Source organism: Callithrix jacchus, chromosome 14, assembly GCF_049354715.1.
Source record: "Callithrix jacchus isolate 240 chromosome 14, calJac240_pri, whole genome shotgun sequence".
NCBI lineage: Eukaryota > Metazoa > Chordata > Mammalia > Primates > Cebidae > Callithrix > Callithrix jacchus.
In genome coordinates, this window is record NC_133515.1 from 60,886,842 (window position 1) to 60,913,992 (window position 27,151).

At 40.0% G+C, this 27,151-nt stretch overlaps 1 long non-coding RNA gene across 1 annotated transcript; it reads left to right on the plus strand.

Annotated features, from left to right (window-relative positions):
* Window positions 1-22,527: 22,527 nt before the first annotated feature.
* Window positions 22,528-24,880, plus strand: LOC118147190 (uncharacterized). Its single transcript, XR_004733321.2, has 3 exons — window positions 22,528-22,921; window positions 23,692-23,992; window positions 24,752-24,880. It is a non-coding gene; the product is annotated as an uncharacterized LOC118147190 (long non-coding RNA).
* The last annotated feature ends 2,271 nt before the right edge of the window (window positions 24,881-27,151 follow it).

Here is a 27,151-nt window from a genome sequence, read left to right on the forward strand (position 1 = left end):
AATTTTGATTATTTTTCATCATGGATTTTTTTTGGCATTAATTTTCATTTTTTAGAAGATTGCATTTGACCAGGCACAGTGGCTCAGGCCTGTAATCCCAGCACTTTGGGAGGCCAATGCTGGAGGCTTGCTTGAGTCCAGGAGTTCAAGACCAACCTGGATAACATAGGGAGACTCCATCTCTACAATAAATTTAAAAAGAAAAATTAGCCAGGTGTGGTGGCATGTCCTGCCTGTGGTCCTAGCTACTTAGGAGGCTGAAGTGGAAGGATTACTTGAGCCTGGGAGTTCAATTACACCATTGCACTCTAGCCTGCGTGACAGAGTGAGACCCTGTCTTCAAAAAAAAAAAAAGCCGGGCGCGGTAGTTCACGCCTGTAATCCCAGCACTTTGGGAGGCCGAGGAGGGTGGATCACGAGGTCAACAGATCGAGACCATCCTCGTCAACATTGCGAAACCCAGTCTCTACTAAAAATGCAAAAAATTAGCTGGGCATGGTGGTGCGTGCCTGTGATCCCAGCTACTCGGGAGGCTGAGGCAGGAGAACTGCCTGAACCCAGGAGGCGGAGGTTGCAGTGAGCCGAGATTGCGCCATTGCACTCCAGCCTGGGTAACAAGAGCGAAACTCTGTCTCAAAAAAAAAAAAAAAAAGACTGCATGAAAATGTTATAGTTTTAGAGTTTTTTGATGCTAAATTGTTGGGTCTGCAGTGAGAGCCTCCCATGCCTCACCTTAATCTTGGCTTGGCTTTGTTGCCACAAAAATTTGAGGAGAGAATGGTCTGTTTTAAAGAACACCTGGGGGCAGTGAAGTGAGGGATGAAACTACAAGGATAGGAACAACAAAACATGACCACTAAACTAAACTCCAAGGAGAGGAATTTGATTTTCTTTTATTTTGAGACAGGGTCTCACTCTGTCACTCAGGCTGTAATACAGTGGTGCAGTCATAGCTCACTGCAGCCTTGAACTCCTGGGCTCGAGACATCCTCCTACCTCAGCTTCTCAAGTAGCTAGGACTACCGGCTATTTATTTACTTATTTTCATAGAGTCAGGGTTTTGCTCTGTTGCCCAAGATGGTCTTAAACTCCTGGGCTCAAGCGATCCTCCTGCCGTGGCCTTCCAATGTGCTAGGGTTATAAGTGTGAGCACCACGCCCAGACTGTTTTTTGTTTTCTCCTCTGAGAAGAGGGTGGGGGAGAGAAGGAAGGATGGATTGGGAAATTAGGGCCATGGATCCACAGAAAGGCTGTGCTGGGCAACAAGGGGCAGGAGCACTCCCTGGTCGTGTAAGGGCCATAGAGGTTGTCATAATAATGCTACTTACCCTTCCATTTGAAGCAGTGTGTATCCTTGGAGTATAAATCATCTTTGTCTCATTGAAATTTGCAGTTGAGGCCAGGTATGGTGGCTCATGCCTGTAATGCTAGCACTTTGGGAAGCTGAGGTGAGAGGATTGCTTGAGCCCAGGAGTTCGAGACCCCCATCTCTACAAAAAGTAAAAAAATGAGGTAGGAAGATTGCTTGAGCCTGGGAGGTCAAGGGTGCAGTGAGCCATGATTGCACTACTGCACTCCCGCCTGGATGATGGGAGTGAGACTCTGTCTCAAAAAATAAATAAACAAGAAAGACATCTTTAGTAGATTATGGTACACCTACATATGTTTTGGTTTGCAGAAATAAACGGGTGGCTGAGTTCATGCTTAGTGGATTTTGCAAGGAACAGATCAACTTCAGCAGGAGCCTGGAGGCAGAGGGTCCAAGATAACTTGACCTCCTAGGAGTGTATAGAAGTCATGGGATAGTGTTTAGATTTCCATAGAGCAAGTAAGTAGGGGTTTGAGTCAGTCTTATCTAAATCTTGAGGGCTGGGGAAGGTCTCCCACATCTGGTTGCTGAAAAAATCTTTTGGAAGAAATTCAGGAGACTAGATTCTAGAAAGGGTTGTGACTTGATTCTAGCAGATACTCCCAGGACTGCAGATTTGCCTAATGTTTTTCTGTTTCTCTTTCTGTCTTCAGGGGGTAGGATCACTATCTTATTAACATGTATCATGAGCGTTCCAAACATAGTAACTTGTCCCACCCGGCTTGCTCCTTTTTTCTTTTACATGACCTCTGTGCCAACACAGGCATGTCCAACTTGGCAGGCAGCAAGAACAGTGCTGCATGCTGTAGAGGCATTTGTGTGTGACTCGAAGGTATCAGTGCCCCTCTGTCCTGTCCTGTAGTGTGCTCCTCCCTAACCTGGGCAAGGGAGGAGATCAGGGAACACAGTGTTTTCGGGCACCCAGGGGTCTCTCCACCACCATTCCGGTTGAAACTCCACTTGGAGAAGCAGGGAAAGTGGCCCTCCAGCCTGTCTCCAGTGGAGTTTGTGGCAGAGTGGAAGTGGGCAAGTCCTTCCCCTGACTGGAGTCTGCCTACTACTCTGGTCTCTGCTCCATAAACCTCACAGGACTATTTGACCAATTTATGAAGTTTTTATTGACAAGATAGGGGATCTGAGAATGACAGTTTGCTGTGAGCTTTATCTTACTTAAAGCTGCACAAAGAGGGGGAGGTCTTTGCATGCTCAGAACTTTGCTAGGAGAGTGTTCCCTGATGTCTATCCCGCTTTCTCAATAGCCCCCAGTCCCAGATAGCACCCCCACTTCAGGTCCCTGAGTCAGGCACACTCATGAGCCACACTCCATGGGGTTCAGGCAGCAATTCTGCTTATTGGGGGCTCCCTGCAGTTGCAGTAATGAACAATGTCTCAGAGCCTTTTGCAAGGCCCTGGGGCAGCGATGGGGTGGTCTCTAGTCCTATGCGGGAATTTCTATGTGGAAATTTGGAATACAGTTCTGTTTCATTACCAAGAAGTTTTAGTGCCTGCTTTTCTTACACAGCTCCTCACCAATGTAAGCATTCATTTTTCTTAAAAACAACACATTTTAGTCTCATGGGAGGAGGGACATTTCCTCCATTTAGCGTGGCTTTGACTTTGCAGTTTTTAGAATAGGTCCAATTGTTATGGCTGTTTCCTGCTCTCCTGAGCCTGGCTTGTTTTAGAAAGAAACCATGTCTACTTTAAACAATATTATCACCAGTGAGGTATGGCATTACTTCTAATTACGCTCATTCCACTTATCCCTCTGCCGGTGTATAAAGCCTGCATGGCTTGGGAGTGAAGAATATTTTACCACCTTACATACTGTATTAGTCTGTTTTGGGCATCTGTAATGGAATGCCATAGACTGGGTGGTTTATAAAAACAGACATTTATTTCTCATGCAGCTAGAGGCTGGAAGTCTAAGATCAAGGTGTTGACAAATTTGGTGTTAGGTGAAGGCCTAATTCCTGGTTCATGGATAGATGTCTTCTTGCTGCATTCTCAAATGGTGGAAGGGGTGAGGGCTCCTCAGGGCTTCCTTTATAAGGGCACTGATCCCATTCACGAGTGCTCTACCATGGTGACTTAATCACCTCCCAAGTGCTTCACCTCCAAACGCCATCACCCTGGGCACTAGAATTAACCTCAGGGTGACACAAATGTTCCATCTGTAGCACATACCTGATCCAAATAAAAGTATTTATAAACACACAAATTTGGTGAATTACTATTTTAGACATGAAGTAGAAAACAGCTCCAGGTTGATTATTTCTTCTTGGAGAAAATTAAACACATAATAGAATGATAACATAGCCTTGTTTTTCTCAGTTGACCCTTTTGCACTTAATATGCTTCTATCACCCACCATACCCCATTGGGGATATGCCATGTCAGCCAAGACATTTTCCTTTTTCTTCCCCAAATGTACTGTGTTTATTCCTTTACAGGTGAATAAAATCTCTGCTAACAACAGAACCTACAAGCATATTTCCTTTACTATCCAGAGAAGATGTACTCCATCGCCCAAAATGATTGGCTTGAATTAGATTGCCTCTCTTGGCATTTACCAAGATGTTTCTAACTTCTGCCTCAAAACCCCCATCTTTTCTTCTGTGAGGAGATGACCCTGATACAATAGCTGTAGTGATGAAAACAGAGTGTTTGCAATGTGCCAGGCACGGGGAGGTGTCCTGGTTAAAAACAAGAGCTCTGGAGTCAGTCTAGTGTTTCAGCTTTGGCTCTGCCACTCACTTACAAAGGTGACTTTGAGAAATAGCTTAAGTTCTTTAGTTCACTCACCTGTAAAATGGGAATACTTACGGTATTCTCCTCACGGACTTGAGGTGAAGATTGAGTTCATGTATGCAAAGCATTGATCATGGAGGTACATAGTAATTTCACTGTACAAGTTAGCTATATTATTATAAAGAACCTACCTGAAATCACAGAGCTATGAGTTGATGGAGAAGTCCTGGAACATCATAGTCACAGCCCAAAATAAAATGTTATTCTTATTGCTATTATTAATTGGAGGACCTTTCCTTTCTTAAATTTCCATTTGGAGGGCACTTTATTAAATACTCATTTTTCTTGGTTGCCCCTTCCCCTCCAGACACATTTGCACTCATTCCTACTTGGAATAAGTGGAATGATTCACCTGGTTGCTAAGTTTTGATGAAGGAACTGAGCATTGTTAGCCTATTTTCCTCCTGCCTGTTTTGTAACCTGCATGCAGAGGATTTACATGCTCCTTGGCAAGCCCCTGGGAGTCAAAGAGTATCCTCCAGGAGTCCAGGGCTGCCAGTGCCTGGGTGGATACGTGTCCTTTATCATATCTGGTATTAGTAAGCCCATGTGGCTACATGCCTGAGACATATCCTTCTACATAGGCCTTATCAGTAATCAAGCTTATATTTTGATATTTTTCTGCTTGACACCTATGTCCATCTATTAATTGGATTCTGAACTCAGGCTTGGGAAAGGGAGGTACTATTTATTAATTCTTCAGACCCCAGCAGTATCCTTCAAATAGACCATCAGGCTCTGTTGATTACCTGGTCTTGGTTTCTCCTAAATTCAATTCCTCTCTCTGGCCTTTGTGCCTTTGCCTTGATATAGAATCTTATCAGTATTGCAGTAGCTTTCTAACAGTTCTCATTGCGAATAGAGAATGAGATATATAGAGAATGAAAAGTTTCTATTTCGGCCCATCATTCTTCACCTCTGCACCTCTGTCTCAGCCCTAGAGTGCAGATATGACACTCTCCTACTCACAATTCTTAAATGCTTCCCTCTGACTGCAGAACAATACATTCCTTAGCGCTGAATACAAGGCCTTCAAGGTCTGGCCACCCCTTCGTCTTCTTAGTCATATGTATGCCTTAAGCAGATTCTGTTCCAATTAGTTTGAGCTGGTTGTTACATTCTTGGACATAGCAGGTTCTCCTTTACATGTATAACTTTGCAGATACTGTTTCCTCACTTTAGAATGCTCTTTCTCCCTTCTGTACTTGGCCACCATGAATTCTTAAACTATTCGCTTAAGGGCCATCTTCTCCAGGAAGCCTTACCTTTCCACTGAGTACATTCTACTTGTGGGCATCTATGGCACTAACCCCACAGAGGTGGGAATGTCTGTCTTTACCTGTCTGCTCTACTAGCTAATGAGCCATCTTTAAACTGAGCCCTTAGCTGCAATGTTTTGTCCTGAGGAAGATCCATGCATCTTCGTGTATCTTCTTGGTTCAAGTTGATGAATAGACAAATCACAGACGAGGAAAACTGTAGTTAAATAAACATATAAAAAGCAGCTCAACCTCAGGAGTGATTAGGAAAGATTCAAATTAAAACCACAACTGGATGCCATTTCATACTTTCAGGGTTGACAAAAATTAAAAAGTCTGATAAAACCAAGTACTGAAATAGATGCGGGCAACTGATCCTGACATGGACTGTTGATGGTAGTGACAATTAGAACAATCACTTGGGTGTAATTTTACAACATCTAGTAAATTTGAAGGTGTGTGTATGCTATGACCCAACATTCTACTTCTAGTTATATTATTTCAATGAATTCTTGCACCAGAAAAGTATGAGTACGTTCATTGTGGCAATACTTGTAATAATGAAGTCAAAGGTGTTTATCCATCCACAGAAGAATGAATAATAAATAATGGTGCATTCATGAAGTAGAATATTATACAGCAGAGAACATAAATAAGCTAGAGCTAAAGTTGCCAACATGAATAAATGTCACCCACTCACCATAATGGTGAGTGAAAATGCAAATTGTAGAATGATACAGTATACTACTTATTTAAAGTTAAATAAGCAGCCAAAGCAATATAATACATCATTTAAGTATATACACATATGTAGTAAAAATACAAACGAATGCTTGGGAATAATAAACACCAAGTTTAAAATTATGGCTATTACTGGGAAGGAGTGGAATGAACATAATGGGTCTTATAGGTTTGTCATGTTTATTCTTAAGCTGAGTAGAGAGATCATGCTTACTCTATTATCCTGCGTTGCTTGATTATCTCTTGTATCTTGTTTTTCAAATGAGCAAAATCTTTTATTACCAAAAGAAAAAAACACATATTTTGGAGTTGGACTTGAATTCAAATCCCTTTTCTTCTCCTTGGTATCAAGGGCAAGTATCTTAACCCCTCTGGGTCTCTGTTTTCCCATCTATAGAATAAGAATAGTAATTCCTTATTCTGTAGGTTAGGTTAGGATCCAGTGAGAGATTGCAGGCCAAACAGCACAGTGTCTGGCACACATATTGAACTTTCAGTTAATGTTAGAATTGATGATCGTTCTAGAAGGCTCTTTATATATCCATGCTAAGTTTAAAGTGAAATAATGTCAGTTGTCAACTGATAATATATTATCAGTTCCTTTCCTGCCTATCTGACTCCCAAAACCTCAACCTGAAAGGTAAGTGATGCATTTAATTTTTCATGTTTAGACTTTAATTAAGTCTTTCCCTTAGGTTATGGCCACATAGGTCGATATTGTTTTTAAGGCTGGGTTAATGTCCTTGACTTTTTGGGTAATTTAGATAATTGAGATGCTTCAGGCAGAACCTATCTAAATGCATAGTGTGTTGGACATAGAGGTGAGTCCTGACACATTAATTGTTCTCTCTCACTCTCTCTCTCTCTCTATCTCTCTCTTCTCTCTCTCTCTCGGTCTCTCTCTCTCTCTCTCTCTCTCTCACACACACACACACACACACACACACACTGCAGTCTACCCTGCACATTGCATTACTCTTCTTGCTTTAAAGTGTTTAAGTAGCTTTTGAGTTCATTGCAAACTGAGTTCTGTAAATTGAATCCCCTCAACCCAGATCAACTCTACTGCCTGGCTTCCTTTCCAGCCTATCTCTGCCCCAGGAAAACCAGGTGATGTGTCGTGTTGCACCTCCACACCTGTGCTGCTACATGACAGCCAAATGTAGAGCAGCCTTGGAATGCAGAGGCCTTCTTGATAGTCTGATTTCCTGTGGGTGAGATCAAGAAACCGAGGTACGGTCCACTATGCATGCTGCAGAAGAGAGTAACATGAAAAGTAGTGTGGTAGAAAGAAGGGAGATAGCAGAAAACCAGAACAGAGTCAGGCAATATGCTGGATTTTTGTAATGATTCCCTCCTACCATAAAATTGAATAATAGCTATAAAATCAATTATGAATATCATGACTTAATGTTCTAATAAATTATTATAAAACTCCATGGAGGATATAAAAGTCTAGTAAACAAATCTTTTTATGCTGCAAAACTTGCCTGAATATTCTGGAGCCAGAAATTGAGGGTTTGAATCCCAACTGTCTCTCTACATAGAGAGGTTAAGTTACTTAAGACCTTTAGTAAATTACTTTACCTCTGTGACTCTTTCAGATGAGGGAAATAATAGTGCCTATTTCACAGGTTTATTGTGAAGGTTAAATGAGTTAATATGTGAAATCAAATCGTGTCTAATCACAGAAAGTGTGAAAAATTGTTAGTCATTCTTCTCTGCCTAATTTGGTTGGACTAGAAAAGGCTTTTTGTATCTTAATATAAGTTGTTTGGATTTTAGAAATGCAAGCATAATTTGATGGATTTAACAGAATTAGTATTAAGTAGGCTGATAGGGACCAGGAAGAAGAAGATCAGATAGTAGGCTTTTGTAGGAATCTAGGTAAGAGATGATAGTGGTTCAGATGGTGCTAACGGGTGAGGTGATGAGAAGTCTATACAACAAAATCTACTGAATAATCTTTCACCCCCCATTGCTTTGTGGTATCCATCTTTATCACCAATCAAGTGCCTTTGCATGTATGTGCAAGTGTGTATTGTATGCATGCATATGTGTGTGATGTGTGTGTATGCATGTATGTTTGTGTGACTTTGAGCTCTACTCCATTCCTTTTACCTGTGTGTTCTTCTGTGGGTACTATTCTATTTTTAATATGAAGACTTTGTGATATGTGTTAACATCTGGTAGAGTGGGTCTTCCTTTTTTTGTTCTTCTTTTTCAAAGTTAACATAGTTCTTTATGTTTTTTTATTCTGCTGTATACATTTCTTGAGTGACTTTATCACATTCCTCAAACCAGAAATTGTATTTGGAATTATACTAAGTCTGTAATTACTTTGAAGGAAAATGTCATCTTTACTGTGTTGTTACCACTTCTCGGCATTCATATCCTTTCCTTATGTCCTGTAATTAAAATTTTAAATTAGTTCCCATAAAAACCTTTTGTGTTCTTTCTTAGGTTGATTCTTAAATGCTTTGTTGTAAAGACTGTGTTATTTTCTACTCGATTAGGGCTGAAATAAAGAAATATTGATTTTCATAAATTGATCTCATTTTAGTAAACTTGCTGAAGTTTCTTATGAGACCCCATAATTTATCCCTATTTTATTGGGTTTTTACCTTTTCTGCAATTGATTATAGTTTGGAACTGAAGTTCATAGTTCACTCTCTGAAAGTCAAAATTCTAATTTTAATAAAAATGCAAAATTCAAGAGCCCTTCTTTTCATAAGACTAAACAAAATGTACAGTTCCAGGACCTTAGTGAAACCACAGCTAGGGATAATAGAAGGAGTTTTCCAATTATAATCACACCAAAGCACATTCCCAAACACAGAGTCTTTCCTAATGTTAATGATTACATCAGCAGCAATAAAAATACTAATCTTTCAATTTATATATTTTTTGCATAATAATTCAGAAGCATACATGAGTATTTCAACTTTTTAGATGTTTAAGTTATTATACCACAAATGGATGTCATGGTTTTATTTTTTCTTTTGTTATACATACTTGTCTTTTTTTATAATATGAACATTAATGTCATATTGTTTTTCATTTCATTCACCTGTCATATACATTGACATGAGGAAGGATTTAGAATTTTATATTAATAATAAAATTCACAGATGATTAAATATTTGCATACAAGACTGAAAAAGGAATTTATTTTCAATTTTGTTTTATTTGCATATTCTTTCACATAACAAAATTCAGGAATCCATCAGTTTTCACCCAGTTTAGAATGATAACTTCAGGTTTAAAAAAAGGTCATTCATTTATATGAACTTGCAGAGAAGAATAATTGTGAATTTCTATGAGCAATTCGAATAACAGTCTGTGTAGTCACATCACATTTTATTAAATATTCAAATAGGAAAGTAATTCACAACATTTCTAACAGCAGGAAGTATTTTTTTGCTTCATAAATTACCAAGGGATGCCATTTCTAGTTGAGGATAGTTCAGTGAAAACATTAGCATGCTAGTTTGTTTTTAGACCACCTATAAGAACACACAAGAATTAATTTACCGTAACATAATATTTTTCTATTTATGGATTTGAAATATTCCAGGAAAAGGAATAAGTTGTATGCCAAGGACACCTCATGAAAAATTAGAGGCAGTATAAGTAGTCAAAACTAAGGAAATAATTGCAAAAACTATAGCATGTCAACTTGACAGAATATTAGGCAGCCATTGAAATTTAAAAACCATACAGTTATTAAAAACTGTCTGCACTATAATGTAAAGAGGAAAAATCTATAAAAACTGAATATATCCAGGCATGATGGTGCATGCCTGTACTCCCAGCTGCTTGGGAGTCTCCCACCTGAGTCAGGTGGGAGAATCCACTTGAACCTGGGAGGTTGAGGTTACAGTGAGCCATGATCAGGCCACCGCACTCCAGCCTGGGTGACAAAACAAGACCCTGTCTCAAAAAGCAAAAATAAACAAGCACAAAAAGTAAAAAAAAAAAAAAAAATTGAACAAATACAAGGATCTTGACTATATGTTTAAAATACAAGTGTCCTTCTCCAAGTAAAAAATGAAATTGTTAGTTATAGAGTGGTGAGATCATGAGATAATTCTTCATTCTCCAAATTTCCTGGGGTGGTAAAAATAATAGTCAAAAAATATCTTGGGTATCTACTTTTGTGCCAGGATCTATACTAAACACTTTATATACATAATTTCTAATCTTCACAAAAATTACTATCAGTGATTCTCAAGCTTTAGTGAGCATCAGGAGGGCTTGTAAAAACATAGACGGCGGGCCTACCTCTCAGAATTTCTGATTCAGTAGGTCTGGGATGGGTTTCAGCATTTGAATTTCTAACAAACTCCTATAATTTTGATGCTGTTGGTCTAGGGTCCACATGTTTAGCATGTCTGGTTTGTAACATAGGCATATTCCCCATGTTGTAAATGAGAAAAATGAAGAATCAGCAGTTAAATGACAAAGCTTGTAAGCTATAGAGTGAAGATTTGCCACAAGTTGATCTAACTCTGAAGCTTGTCCTTCTTATGCTTTCTTTGTCCATGGAGTGTGATCTTATTGCTCAGCCACCTAGTATCTTAGTTATCTTGTTGGCTTCATCCTTCCAGGGTGCCGCACTACAGGTGACAGCTCATTAGGAGTCTTTGTAAGATGGCATATGCCTGGGGGGAATAAAAGTCTTGCTTCTTGGTTTCCAAAATCTAGAAACTGAGATCTTGCTGGTGTCCCTGAGTTAAACTGGACTTAAGGGAAGTTCCTCACGTGAGCAAAGCTCTCAACAGGCTGATATAAGAAGTCAGGATAACAGCTTACTCAGAGAAATGTGATTACCATGGGACCAGACATTCCTGGTTGGCCTGACTGGGCATACTTTTCCTGGAGATATGTTTCATGCATGAGAAACCAAATGATCAGAAGGCCGTTTGGTGACCATGGAATTAAGGCTAAGAGACTTAATAATGTAATTTAAATATGTCATGTCATAAGTCTCTGCAGGTGTGCGCCACCGCTTATATTTTTAGAAAAGAGAATCCACAGCAGGTGGATTGGTATCTGAGCTGGTCTGATAAAGTGCTTTGCTGGTCCCTGGATGCTGCTCAAAGGGGCCTGACAGATTGGCTCTTAGAAGTCCCTTCTTTCCCATGTTTTTAAGACCAATTATGTCTTCTTTTTGACGGATTGCATTTTAGGTGTTGAAGTAGCTTCAGTCTGATGCAAGTCAAGACTTGTATGTCTGGGTGACACTTACCTTTTCTTTTTAAAAAATTATTTCAACGAAGGCCACATTCAAGGCATTTTTGTTTTTAATGTGACTTTGCATGTCTTTGCTGATCTATTTTTAATTTATAACTAAGTTGAGCTCTCAGTGGGCAGTCATTTGTATCTGCAATGGCTTGATTTTTGGATTGTAGAAATAAATTCATGGAGGTATTGGTTTTCTTGGCTTTAAAAACGTGAGTGCCAAGGTGCAGAGAAAGGGTGTAGTAACGGTTATAGTTAACATCTGGAGGGCTGTTTAAGACCCTAGACCTGAGAGCTGATCAAAGGCAGAGACAGGCTTGCTCTGGTCAGCAGCATAAGATTTGGAATAAAATGCATAAAAGATGCTCATCAGTGGAAATAGATTCAAATGAACACATTCAATTTGTTGGCATATGTGGATGATTGCCCTTGTGGAGGTCCTGGCCAGGGCATGCCCTTCGCAAGCTCTTGTTTCACTCTGTAGCCCAGGAGTTCTGAAAGCGTGGCTCCTTTGAGAAGCAGCAGCAACAACTTGGAACTTTTTTGGAATACAAATTTACTGGCCCTGCCCCAGACCTGCCATATCAAACTGTAGGAATGAAGCCCAGCAATCTGAGTTTTCATAAGGCTTCCAAGTGAGTCTGAAGCTTGCTACAGTTTGAGAACAATGATCCTACACCTTTATGTCTAAGTTGGTTGGAGAAGGAGTTCTAATTGATTCTAATATGTTCCATATGCTGACAGCATGAACGTCAATTTCTTCTTGACAATCTATATAGATGCATTTTATATTAAAAAATAGTTGGGATGAGAAGTAACTAGGGCCTCTACAAAATGATCATGACCAAAAAGGGTTGTTAGGCTAGTCACACTTAGGGGGAGCAGCATGGACTCAAGAACCTGAACCAACTACATTCAAATGACTTATGGGCTATGTGACCTTAGACAAGTTAGTTTCTCTGTACCCAGTGTCCTTATTTGTAAAAGGGATAGTGAGAATATCATCTCATAAGCTTGTTTAGAAGAGTAAAGTGCTTAGAACTGTTAAATAATTAAATTTGGCCTAAAACTGCCTCTGTTCATAGCTAACTGTAACCTAATATGTAAACAAACTGGAAACTAGCTTGAGAGTATATATATATATATATTTTTTTTTGTAACAAGTAGCCAAGTCTTGGCCAATCATGGTAGCCAAGCTTTCAGCCAATCACAGGCTGCAAACAGCCAAAACATGTGCAATCAAGGCAAACACGGAGCTATATATAACCAATCAAGCTGTTGCTGTGTATCATTTCCTTTTCTGTTTTTAAACACTGTCTGCTTACATTGCTGGGTTGAGCTTTCTGAACCTTAACTGATTCAGGGTGCTGCCGATTATTGTTTCTTTGCTCAAATGAAGCCTGCTACATTTAATTCATCTAAAGTTTTCTTTTAACAGATTGGAGTCCAAAGTGGGATTTGTAGGAGATCTCCGGTGACCCCCAGGAACACTGAGTGACTAAGTAAAGATCCAACAATCTGAGTTTTCCTAAGGCTTCCATGTGAGTCTGATGCTTGCTACAGTTGGAAAACCATGATCCTATACCTTTATGTATAAGTTACTTGGAGAAGGAGCTCTAATATACTCTCATATATTCCATACGTTCCATATGTGCCATCAATAGGCACAAACAGGGCCCATTGTGACTGTTGATATCTCACAGCAGTTGGAGTTGTGGGTGAGTTCCCTCTTGAATTTGAGCTCTGCAAATTTATGTTTTGAGTTTTCTGACTTTATTGAAGCAATTTTCACTAGCCTGCATCTAGGATCAGCTTGGATATAATTACCTGGGTCAGATATGGTTAGAGGCCTCAGGGAGGCATTTCTTGAAAATGGGCCCCTCTAAATATAAGGAGTCTGGTACTTCACTTTCTGGGACACTGGCTAACTTTATGCACAAAAATTATGGACCTGCAAGAACATACATGGGAAAAGAACAACTTTAGTAAATGGTGTTGGGAAAACTGGATATCTATATGCAGAAGAATGAAACTAGACTCCTATTTCTCACTGTATACAAAAATTAACTCAAAATGGATTAAAGACTTAAATGTAAGACCCACAACTATAACATTACTAGAATAAAACATCAGAAAAATGCTTCAAGACATTGGTCTAGGCAAAGATTTTATGGCTAAGACCTCAAAAGCACAGGCCACAAAAATAAAAATAGACAAATGTGGATGTATTAAACTAAAAAGCTTCTGTGCAGCAAAGGAAACAATAAACAGAGTAAAGAGACAACCCACAGAACGGGAGGAAATATTTACAAATTTTTGATCCAATAAGGAAGGAACTAATATCCAGAATATGCAAGGATCTCAAAGAACTCAACAGCAATAAATAAATAAATAAATAAATAAATAAATCCATTAAAAAGTGGACAAAAAGGGCCGGGCGTGGTGGCTCAAGCCTGTAATCCCAGCACTTTGGGAGGCTGAGGCGGGTGGATCACAAGGTCAAGAGCTCGAGACCATCCTGGTCAACATGGTGAAACCCCGTCTCTACTAAAAATACAAAAAATTAGCTGGGCATGGTGGCGCATGCCTGGAATCCCAGCTACTCGGGAGGCTGAGGCAGGAGAATTGCCTGAACCCGGGAGGCAGAGGTTGCAGTGAGCCGAGATCGTGCCATTGCACTCCAGCCTGGGTAACAAGAGCGAAACTCCGTCTCAAAAAAAAAAAAAAAAGTGGACAAAAATAGAAATAGACATTTCAGAAGAAAACATACAAATGGCCAATGGCTATATGAAAAAATGTTGAACATCACAAATCATAAGAGAAATGCAAATCAAAACTGCAACGAGATACCATCTTATCCCAGTTGAAATGACTACCATAAAAACCAAAAAATAACAAATGCTGATGAGGATGTGGAGAAAAAGAAACTTTCATACACAGTTGGTGGGAATGTAAACTAGTACAACCATCGTGGAAAACAGTGTGATGTTTTCTCAAAAGCTTAAAAATAGAACTATCACATGATCCTGCAGTCCCACTACTGGATATTTATCCACAGAAAGGAAATCAGTATATTAAAGAGATATCTGTATCCCCATGTTTATTGTGGCACTATTCCCAATAGCCAAGATATTGAATCAACCTAAGTGGCCATGAGCAGATGAATAAAGAAAACATGGTATATATACACAAAGGAATACCATTCATGCATAAAAAAGAATGAAATAATGTTATCTGTAGCAACACAGATGGAAATGGAGGTCATTATGTTAAGTGAAATAAGCCAGATACAGAAAGACAAATATTGCATCGTCTCACTCACATGTGGGAGCTAAAAATGTTGAACTCATGGAGGTAGAAAGTAAAATTATAGTTACCAGAGGTTGGGAATCGTGTGTGTGTGTGTGTGTGTGTGAAGGAGGTAGGAGGGAGATGAAGAGAGACAGGTTCATGGGTAAAACATGCAGTTAGAATAAATAAGTTACAATGTTTGCTAACAAAGTAGGATGACTGTAGTTAACAACATTATATTATATATTTCAAAATAGCTGGAAGAGAAGATTTGACATGTTCCCAACAGGAAATGATAAATGTTCAAGGTGATAAATGTTCAAGGTGATAAATATCCTAAATACCCTAATTTGACCACAATACATTGTATGCATATATCAAGATATCACATGTACCCCAGAAATATGTAAAAACACGTATCATTTGAAAAATCAAAAAAACTATGGGCCTGGAACCTGTGTATTTTTGGAACAACGGGTTAATCTTACAGAGGACAACTTAGAATGACAGTGGCCACAGTGGGGAAGTTCTAATCTGTCTGTAGTCTGAGGCAACTGATGAGGTTTGTTTTTTTCTTTTTCTTTTAGGAATATTAAAAAAAATTGCTTCTTCCTAGGGGAGAACAGTGATCAATATATAGGTAACAATTTCACTACTGCTTTTGCAATCTGTGTCTGTTCAGAAAGAAGGCTTCACCTCATCAGTTCCCACTTGGGGGAATGTTTAGAGTTTCAATTTCAGGATATTCCAGTTTAGAAATTTCTTTAATTTGTTATGCTTCTCTTTATGTCTGGAACTGCATTTTTAATATCTTGGCAGATGGTGTGTAAACTCAGGAATTTTACACCCATAATTTGCTTGGTATTCTGGTAGGGCATTTCTTCAGAGCGTAGTTTTTTCCTCTTCTGATTATAGCATAACTGCAAGACTTTCATCAACCAATTTAGAGGAATTTGGGCATATCCTACCCATATTTGCACATTAGCAGCAGTTTCTAATTCTTATTTCTTTTAGGAAGTATTTCCTCTACTTTCAGAGAAAGGTTGCAATGTTATCAACAGCTATTTCATTGAAGGACAACAAACATTTAGGTTGTGTGTAGAGAATGAATTTATGCCAAATTATGCTCCAAGTCTTTAGGTGATAATGTTTTCTGAATAACAAAATAGAGGATTTTTGTAATAGAGAATAAGGCTGCATGATTTTAAGTCAGATCTTTTGAATATGAGAATTTGATTTGGGAAACACGTCCAACCTGGTCAACCTACTGATGAAACACGTTAGTGTTCTAAGGTTGGTTTCCTCACAAATTTGAAAAGTCAGCGTTGTATAACCCTTGCTCTTATTATCAGTCCTTAAAAAACCAAGTGCTTATTAAGTATTCATTATTTACTCAGTATTGTATTTACTTCAGTGAGAGACACAAGCCATTAAAACATGGTTTCTGTCCTGAAGAAGCTTAAAAATCTAGATAAAAGAAGAGAACTAACATGCAGAGAGAAATTTGACGCAAGGCTATATATTGGGGGAGAACATTTTTCCCACCACTGGCTTTTTTGATGGCGGTTCAAAGGAACAAACTCCAGGTTTCTCTTTCTCTGTTTTTCACCGTACCTTCATGAATTGAACAGCATGCTCAGGACAATCCCATCCTTCTTTCTCCTCTTGGGAGCTAGCTTTTCTACACAGATCACAGGCTTTCCTCGATGCTGCTCTTCCAAGGTGTGTGTTTCACCTGGGTATGCATTCACCTCCTGTTCTGCTCCAGGGCTGCCTGAAGTTGGGAGTAAGTCTACCTAAATAAATAAACTAGGGGTTAATCTTAGCAAAATCACGTAGTAATAAAGTCAATATTTTGACCTTCATGTTTATTCTTCATTTTACAAAAACCAAGTTAGGAAGAGACCTGAATAATATATGATACTGAAGTTAACATCCTTAGTAAGTCAGGGTGGGCTGTAATTGTTTGGGGAAGATCTTGCGAAGATTTGTTGGGGTTGTGTCTTGGAGGATGAATAGAATTTAGAAAATAGAAAGAAGGGAGGCTTTTTAGCCTCATTTGCAATTCTTTTAACTTTTAGGCTGATGAAGTGTAGAGAAATAGCACAGTCATTTACCTATCCCAGATTGTTTCATGGGACAAAGGAAAATAAATTGAAGGAGAATTCCAGGTTTTTAGAAGTTGCCAGGTTTATGGAATGAAGCAGCTATGTGCATGACTGGTTTAATTACAAAACATTCTCTAAAAGAGTGTCATTAGCCCAATCCCAGTGGTCAAACATATCCAAATCCTTGGGTAAATGGGTCTGTCTGCCAGAAGACACTGGCGCCTTCAAGTCCCGCTGATGGGGATGGAGAATCAGATGCCAAACATAGAAAACATGACCTTCCGATGATGCATTTGAAGGCAGCTCTTCCCCATATGACATAATTACAGGCAAATCATCTAAGTGTTCTGGGTTTCATTTCTTATCCATCAGAGAGGTTGGGATAAAGTGGATGTTTTTGAAGGCCGCTGACAGCTCCTGGACAGAGCTTCTGTTAGAAAATTTGTTTACCAACCTGGAACCCTATAAAACCTTGTGGAATTGAACAGAAACAAATAGAAAATGTCTTCGATCTCCAAATTAACCCTCCTATTGTGTTTTCAAATGGATCTAAAATGCACATTTACATGCTGTAATGGCATAAATCCTCTCTAAGATTATTTGACATCTGAGCTGATTGCAAAAGGATTGATTTCCAGCAAATGTGGCAAAATGAGTAAGAAGAATTCAGGACAATGTTTTATGCCCTATGATTTTCAATAAAAGGTCATTGATTCCAGATACCATTAAGGATTCCTTGGCATGGCACCAATGTTCCTGTGTCTTACTATTTCCTCTGTCTTCCTCCATATCCCAAATCTCCCCTAAATCTGTGGCCAAACAAATTAGCAAATGGTAGAACAGGAAAGTTGGAGTCCTGCTGTGTTTACTTTGCTTTATTTGTTCTGAATTTAGAGTTAAAACCTTCCAGTAAATGAACTGTATCAAGGGCTTTTTATTTTATATTGTGAAATGTGTTGTTATGCACAGTTCATTCTATGAAAAAACAAAACATGTAAACCTAAATTAAAATGCATAGTGTGGATCCCTCAGAGGGGGCTTTTGAAACACCCAGGCATGAAATGTTTCATAGATTTCTTGTTAACCAGAAAATTATTTTAGCAAGCGATCCTTCCTGAGGCCTCGGGTAGGAGCTGGCGCGTCATGAGCCTCCAAAGTTGTAAGGTGGGTGCTCGATATTGCTCACATTTGTCTCACTTGCCAGGAACTTCACATCACCATCTGTCTCAAGCTTTGCCAGAAGCTGCCTGTGGTTTTTGAAGGCCAGAAAGGTCTGGACAACAGGGGGCTTCGTGAAATAACGTGGAAACAAAATATTGCATTTTTTTGTGGTTGCTAATGCTCCTCTTGACACATTGTATGAAGTATTGAGCTCTCTCTCAGGTTGCATGCTGTGAGGATGCTTTCATGATGGTATTTTAAAAAGACAAAACCAACTTCCTATGGGGGACACAGTCATAACCTGGTAACTAGAAATACAGTTATCAGCCCTTACATTTGAGCTATTTGCTGGTGCTCCAGATGAAGTGAATCACTGGTGAAGAGCCCTCTGTAGGAAGAGGCTGAAACTGTTCACTAAACCTTAGTTCCTCTATAGCTGAAAGAAATAAGAGAGCTGAAATGGTGATCAGTAGAGTTCAGAAAAACTGTCTTTCAGGACATTTCCAGTAACTGTCTCAATGCATTGGTGTGAATACTGACAACTGCCCCTTCTGTCTTCTGTAACTACATTCTAAAGAAACACTCTGGAAATCAGATTTTAAAATTGTGGCTATTCAATGAACTGTGGACCACAAAGGCCTTAACTAAGTATGTGAAGGGGAAATGAAAGTTGTGTGGGGCCAATGAAAATGTCACAGTGAATATGTTGCATTTTTATTTCCACTTAGAAATCAAAGCCTAACCCATGTAATACACTCCCAAAAAATGAAGCAGTGAGTGTAAATGGTAATTGGCAGCAGTTCTAAAAGACAAAGTATAGAATGGCTATGTCTTTACCTGCTCTGGGACCCTGGCAGAGCTACTTAACTCCCGTTCCCTGATTTCTTTTCTTTTTTCTCTGGCCTGCTTGCTTGCCTTCCCTCCTTCCCTCCTTCCCTCCTTCCCTCCTTCCTTCCTCTCTTTCTCTCTCTCTCCTCTCCTCTTTTTTTTTTTTTGGGTGGGGAATGGAGTCTCACTCTGTTGCCTAGGCTGGAGCTAGAGTGCCATGGCACAATCTGAGCTCACTGCAACCTCCTGCTCCCAGATTCAAGTGATTCTCTTGCTTCAGCCTCCCGAGTAGCTGGGATACAGGTGCCCGCCACCATGCCCAGCTAATTTTTGTATTTGTTTTTTATAGAGACAGGGTTTCACCATGTTGGCCAGGCTGGTCAAACTCTTGACCTCAAGTGATACACCCACCTCGGCCCCCCAAAGTGCTGGGATTACAGGTGTGAGACACTGCGCCTAGCCCTGTTTCTTGATTTTTAAAATGTAGATGTGTGAGGGTCTTATGACATACCACGTGTTAATTCACCAAGCCTGGTGCTTGGCATGTTGTAAGGTTCAACATTTTTACTGCTTTATTTCCACCCCCTTTCTTGTCCCTTTTTGTGTTGTCCTAGTGTGTCAAGGTTAAAAAGAGTAACAAGGTGATATCAGAAACCAAGGCTTCCTATTAATCTAAAAACAAAAATCACAATATTAAAGAGATTTTCCTGGATAATAAAAATAAATGGAGTCGTTTGATTATGGAGAATCATCACTAAAAAAATAAATTTTATTTCCACACGGTGGAAAGATTTCAGGATGTCCTGATCTGTTCTGTAGAGGGTTGCCTGTCCTTCCACATGTCCTTGAAGATGTTCCTTAGTAATCTCTTGTATCTTTTATCAGCGATTGCTTGCAAAGCATCCACTCGGTTTGGAGTAGATGTAGTTTTGGGATCTTTAGAAGAGCTGGGCACTGGGAAATGGAGAGTAGAGGCCTTGAGGCCTCCTCTGCCTCTGACTTACATGATTCCTTGGGCAGCCTCAATTGAGAAAATTAGTGTAAAGGCACTTTTAAGGATCAAGATCTCTTCTTTCTCCTTTTCTCATTCTCTTTCTAGCCAATGATGGAGACAATGTGAGTCCTTGTTCTTGAAGGGCTTTTGGTTTTAGTTTGGCTGTAGACAGTAATATTTCATGAGTCCTTGGAAAGCATGTGTGTGGATCCAGGGTTCCAGGGCCCACTAGGTGTGGCAGGTACATGAATGAAGGTAGGAGCCTAAGAAGAGACGACATGATGGAGACAGGTGAGTTGGGAATGCACAGCCCACCTGAGCTTTGTTCTGAACTCTTCTAAATGCATTTAAATGTGAACTTATAAAAATGGCATCAGCAGCTGGATTCAGCTTCAAATTGCCAATTGATAAACTCTAACGTGGACAGCAGGTGGAAAGTCAGGTGAAGGTGAGTACGGTGCTGACTGGTGTCATCTAGGTGTTGTTTTTTCAGGAGAGGTGGGTCCCAGTTTGAGTTGTAGATTTTTTCTGTTGTTGTTTCTAAGTGTTTCAGCCTCATTAGAATCTCACATCCTGAACAATCAGCAGAATTATAACTGCCTCAATTTCTCCGAGTCAGCATTGGATGCTGATGTGTTCCCAGTCACACCTTTGGTTTGCTTTGCAATTCAAAATTCGGTTTCCCTGCTGCGGCTGATGCAGTTGGCTTTGGTTATAGTGCAATAAATTCAAATAAACATTTATGAGGGTAAGTAATCATATTTTATGCAAACAAATTATTCTTCCTTAAAAGTCACTTTAAAAATGCATGCTGTATCTTTTCTCAGTCAGCACATCAAGCTAATAACATTTATTGTATCATAAACATTTCCTTCATGACTGTTTATTGTTCCGTTTATGTTAAATTTGAAGACGGATCTCTATTTTGTTTCTCCCCTCCCCCCATTAAAATTTTATACTAGTACAAAAAAATAATCATTAGTTCACATATCACATAATTATGGCAAAAAATCTAGAGATGGCTACTCCTGAGAGAAGACAGTGTCCATTAAGAAATGTATGTAGGCTCCAAATCCAAGGAATCACGAATTACTAACTAATTAACATTGAATATTTATGATGCAAAGTATCTTCCTGAAAGACTGCATTGGGTGAAAAAAGATGAATACTTTTTCACCCAATTTAGGTGTCTGTTTTACTTCCTTTTTTTTTCAAAGTGAGTCTCACTCTGTACTCGGCTAGGGTGCAGTGGCACGATCTTGGCTCACTGCAACCTCCGCCTCCCAGGTTCAAGTGATTCTCTTGCCTCAGCCTCCTGAGTAGCTGGGAATATAGGCACACACCACCACGCCCAGCTAATCTTTGTATTTTTAGTAGAGATGGGGTTTCACTATGTTGGCCAGGCTGATCTTGAACTTCTGACCTCAGGTGATCCTCTCACCTCAGCCTCTCAAAGTGCTGGGATTACCAGCATGAGCCACCACGCCCGGCCCATTTTGCTTCCTTATTAAAGAACACCTGAGCTGCTGCTGTGGAATTTAGGCAGGATGTGATGGAGAACTTTCCTCAGCCCCTCTTTTCTGTCAGTGGAGGAGGAACATAATGAAACAGACTTGTGCCTTGAAGCACTTATTTGAGCACCTGCATTTGAATGCAGGAAGGTGTCTCTAGAAAGGAAGATGGGAGATGCTTTTACTTCTAAGGAAAATTATGGGAACAGAGGATTAGGGAATATGGTGTGACTCATTGTGGGAGGCAGCCCTTCTGCAGTGTTCTCTGGGAGAAACCCTAAGCAGATAATCAGCATTTATTGTGTCTTCAGTGATTGGTCCATTCTATGCCATATACAATGGTCTTTACAGAGTTTGAAGTCTGCTGGGGGGAACATCCAAAACCATCTGAAGTCCCGGGCCGAACCAGGCTCTGCAGACATTGGTGTGGTGTAGAAAGTTCTTGCTGGGATCTTATGTCTGAAAAGGAACCCTCAGAAACCCACTTGGGTCTCTGTATTGCATTTCGACTGAGTGAAAACCCTCTGCTTACTTCTTGGTGATAGGACATAACTGTCTAGAGTCTTCATATCCATATTCCTGGCAGGTTCTAAAGATGATGGCATTTGAGTGGGCAAGGCCTTGTACCCAGAATAAGCACCCGGACGTCATTTCCCCAAAGGGTGAGATGGAGGAGGCAATGTAGAAACAGGAAACAAACAGACTTATTGGGGGAGATCAGGTCTAAATCCTAGTGCGGTCACTTACTGGCAGTGGAACCTTGGGCAGATGACTTAATCTATCTGTACTTTAATTTCATCATCTGCAAAATAGGGTCAATGTTACCTCTTTCTTGGGGTTAGTGTGAGTATTGAATAAGAGAGCACATATAAAATATCCATCACAGCATTTAGAATAGAATAGGTACTCAAAAAATAGCTTTATTATTTTTGTTATGGTGATTTCCCATCATAGTAGCTATAACATACAACAGTTAAGCTGATTTGCATGTACACTTAGATATGCAGTTCACTCTGGTTATTTAAATACATTTTTATTCCATATTCAGTTTGAAGTATAGTTTACATCATGAATATTACTTCGTCTTTAAACTAGAAACACTCAGAAAATTATTGTCAGCAATGTATAATTATTATACTATTTTTGTCTTAGCATTTAAAAAATAACCACTCATACTTATAAATATCTAAGTATAATATTTCCCTTTCTACTGAAGGGAAACTATTTTCATTTACAGCAGTTCTACCTCTGAAAATAAACACCACAATGTAAACATACTAGCAAGGCTGTCTAGAGCTTAAACATCAGTGAAAATGAATTTATAACTCCAGGGAAAGATAATGAATGGACACTTACAAACCTTGAGAAGGTGTATGAATTAAGGGTAAAGGTGTGAAAGGTAGCCACATGGGGGACCGTCTCAAATTCTTGGTGAAAACAGTATGCTTAATCATCATCCTTCTCATCAGGCTTGCCTGGCTTAACGCATCATACTTTGTCTTTGGCCCTTGTAGAAACAAGGCTTCATTCTGAAAAACTATCGAGGATCTTCAAATTCACAAGTGGATTTTCTCCTCAGGGGAGAGCTGCCAATCTGTTGAAAGGTATGTCTACGGCTCTAAGAAGCTGCATCCATTTCCTGTAGGATCCATAGTTTCTGGTTCTGGTTCCAGGGTAAGTACCGCCAGAAACTATGGGATTCTACAGGATCCCATAGTTCTTCAAGCTATAGAGAAGAGGCGATTCATATTTTTTCTCTCTCTTTGTATTATTCCTCTGGCTGAGGAACCTGCCAGGTGATACCTCAGGTGAGTGTGTCTGTGTGTGTGTGTGTGTGTGTGTGTGTGTGTGCGGGCATAAGATCTTTCTACCTAAAGTGGGAAGAAAAGTTTGCCATTTTAAATGCTAGTTGCTTTAGGAAACTGAGGTGGGAGGATCGCTTGAGCCTGGGAGGTCAAGGCTGCAGTGAGCTATGTTTGCATCACTGCACTCCAGCCTAGGTAACAAAGTGAGACCCTGTCTCAAAAAAAGAAAAAAAAAAGTAAAATGCAATAAAAATAAACTGCTCCTTGATATTTTCCTTTTTAATTCTACTAATGAAAACATTCTAGTTGACTGAAACCTATTACGTTGATTTCATTACCAACTAATGGATCTCACATGGTAGTTTGAATGTGCTCTCCTAAAGCCGTTGATGGGAATTACCTGTGTGGTTTCCACCCCTTCCTCCATGGCTGATTTCTGTTCCTGGGGCTGTAATTCCCATCAACCACTTCTCCTTGTCTGTGTTGACATCGGCTCCCTGAACTGCCCTAGTTGTGATTGTGGTCTTATTACTTTTCATTGTGCCTATCTGCATTCTCCCACTTTGCAGTTCTGTGTAATTGCTGGGCCGCTGGGTTCTTTGCATCTGTTCCTGGAGGCCACTGAAGTCACATCCTGAATTGCTTCTCATCTGGGCCTCGGCTTGCGCCATCTTTGGCTGGGCTTCAACAGATCTCTTCATCAGAAAGGAACTCCTTCAGATGAAATGGTCACCACATGCTTGATGCTCTACTTTGAGCCTTGCCACGGTCAGTTGAATTCAAGCTACAGAGAAGAGGAGATTCCCTTTTTTTTCTCTCTCTCTCTTATATTACTCCTCTGGCTCAAGAACCTGCCAGGTGATACCTCAGGTGAGTGTGTGTGTGTGTGTGTGTGTGTGTGCGCGCGCGCGTGTGTATGCATAGGATCTATCTACTATAGTGGGAAGAAAAGTTTGTCATTTTAAATGACAGTTGCTTTAAGAGAGCTCATTCAAACTACCATGTGAGATCCATTGGTGGTTAATGAAATCAACATAATAGGTTTCAGCCAACTAGAATTTTTTTCATTAAAAAAGAAGAATTAAAAAGGAAAATATCAGAGAGCAGTTTATTTTTATTGTGTTTTACTTTTTTTTTTTTTGAGACAGGGTCTCACTTTGTTACCTACGTGGGAGTGCAGTGATGCAAACACAGCTCACTGCAGCCTTGATCTCCCTGGTTCAAGCGATCCTCCCAACTCAGCTTCCTGAGTAGCTGGGACCACAGGTGTGCACCACCACACTAGGCTAATTTTTATACATTTTTTTGTAGAGACTACTTTGTTTTAGGTTCTCACTCTGTTGCCTAGTCTGGAATGCAGTGGTGTGATCACAGCACACTGCAGCCTTGACCTCCCAGGCTCATTTCATCCTCCCACCTCACCCGCTTGCGTAGCTGGACTATAGGCATGCACCACCACACCCAGCTAATTTTTTATTTTTTGTAGAGAAGGGATCTCACTATGTTGCCCAGGCTGGTCTTAAACACCTGGGCTCAATTTATCTTCCCACCTCAGCCTACTGAGTAACTGGGATCCACAGGTGTGCGCCACCATGACCAGCTAATTTATTATTATTATTGTTATTGTAGAGACGGGATCTCCCTATGCTCCCCAGACTGAACTTGAATTTCTGAGCTCAAGCGATCCTCCTGCCTTGGCCTACCAAAGTGCCAGGATTGCAGGCATCAGCCACCATGCCTGTCCAGAGAGCATTTTAGTAAGGGTAAGAGATTTTTTTCTCTCTCTTTCAGTCTCTCTCTCATCCGTTATATTTGTATGTGCATATACTGAGTTGCATTGTAACTCTATTTCTTATGAAGATTCTCAACCAATAAAGTTTGAAAGCCACTACTCTAGTAGGATTGGAGCAGAATTCCATCGAGGAATAACATTTTTTCTTTTGTTTTAAAAATTCATATACCTCCTTGGTGTGGTTTTATAGAAATGTTGACTTCTCGGCTTACTACCCCACTTAGCTCCATGCTGACTACTACAAGGGTGCTTAGGGTAGGGTATGCAAATGAGAAAAACGATTTGCATATTGAAGTTTCCAGCACCTTTCTGTGGGCAGGAGAGCCCAGGGTTTGGAGGCTCTGCAAATAAACGAGAGGAATGTGGGAGAGGTTGCTAGAAGCTGAAGTTTGGGGTTTCAGAGGACAGAAGGATGAAAGGACAGAGAAACACATAAACAAAGCTGGTGGCCTGGAAGTAGGGGAGCAAGAAGAATGCAGATAGTGAGAAATTTTTTAAAACTTAGGGAGAAAGAAGGTGACAGTAGAGGGAAGGGGTGAGGGAGTCATTGAGAAATGCTGGCACATGGATGTATGATACTCAGTTTCAAGTTGCATATTCCATGCTGCACTCCATTACTTCCAAATCCTCACACAAATGCTTATTTTGCTCACAACCTTGTGTTTGTGATGTCCTGCAGAAACAGGGCAAAAGACAGTGGTCCCAGAACTCCTGAAATGGAGCTGACAGTGTTGATTAGGATTCAGAGATTAGCCATGAAGTAGGATTGACCCAGGTAGGGAAGCTAGGTAAACCCTTTTCTCTCAAATATGCCAGGTGAAAGGACGTTTGAAAAGACAAGGATGAATTCTGATATTCCATTTCTCAATGTCTTTTTGCGAAGGACCACTAGGAACACATATGTGTTGATAGTTGAACAAGTTGGGTCTATTACTCATTGCAGCTGCAGCAGGGGAGAACGTACACTGTGGAGAGCTGTGGGGCGTCTCAGTGAATGGATTTATAAAGGCTTGCAGGCTTTGGTCTTGTGTTGGGTGATTTTAGGGGAAGTTTTAAGGAAGCTAGCCTTACTCTAATTGAATGCTATTAGAAAGTGGAGATGATTCTATGATTGGATATCTTAACTATCTTATGTATAGGGCAGGCTAGAATGAGGCTGAAACTACAGTTGGTAAAGAAGCAGCTGTTGCCCACATTAGCTCAGAGAGGGGGACGTCTGGTATTTCATGGGTTGGACAATGTTCCTGCTTTGTCTGTGTTCACACATGTGGAGTGGTCTTATTTTTGTCTTGATCCATCATGGGCATAGAGGGGCCTTGTATGATGCTGATGTTCCCTAATGTTATTTGTGTTCAACAGAAGACACCAAGGTGTGGCTCTTAGTACCAGGCCAGTTCCCAGTTCCCATAATCAAGGTCTGCTTGTCTCCTCCTCAGTAGGATGGTTATTTGAATCATTTTACTTGAATATTTAGAGACAGGGTGAACCCAGTGAGTTGTGAGATTGGGGTCATCAGGATGACAAACACATATTTATATGCATACATATGTGATGTCGTTTATGTATATACATAAAGGTTTCCTACATAGTTGTTTAATGTATGCTATTTAATGCATGTTGTTAAGTACTGAGTTCCCTCTTTGAAAGGAAGGCACATTTACATCTTACTCATTAATTGAGAGAAATTCCGCAATCTCTCTTGTGACTTTCATTAACTACCTTCAAATTTGCCCAAAAAGAAATTAAGAAGCTGGGCACCAAACTCTAAATTTTCTAGTATAATTTGAGTGACAAGGTCAGATGTCTTTAAGGATGGATGGAACTGATTACCTCCGCAAATTAGGGTGGGATCTTGTAGGTATGGGGTTGCAGCATTCTTTGTGTGCTGAGAGCCAGTAGCCCTGTGGCTGGCCTGAAACATGCAGTTTTCATGAGTCAGCCGGCTGGGCTGGGGAATCGTGCTGGAATATAATGTTTGTGCGGTTACATTCAGCTGAGCTCTACTTGAAATACAGCTGGCTGGGCTTCAAGGAAAAACAGAACTACAATGAATCATTGCACACTAGAGTGGGTTAATACCATAATATCACTGAGAAATCATTTGTAATAATGGTGAATTACACAACACAACAATATGCTGACTTTAATTCCAGTGCCATATGGCTTTCGGTTTACTTTTATGCCTTTGGGGGATGGGTTGCAGTGGTTTAAGGTTTTTGCGTGAAGAAGATCATAAA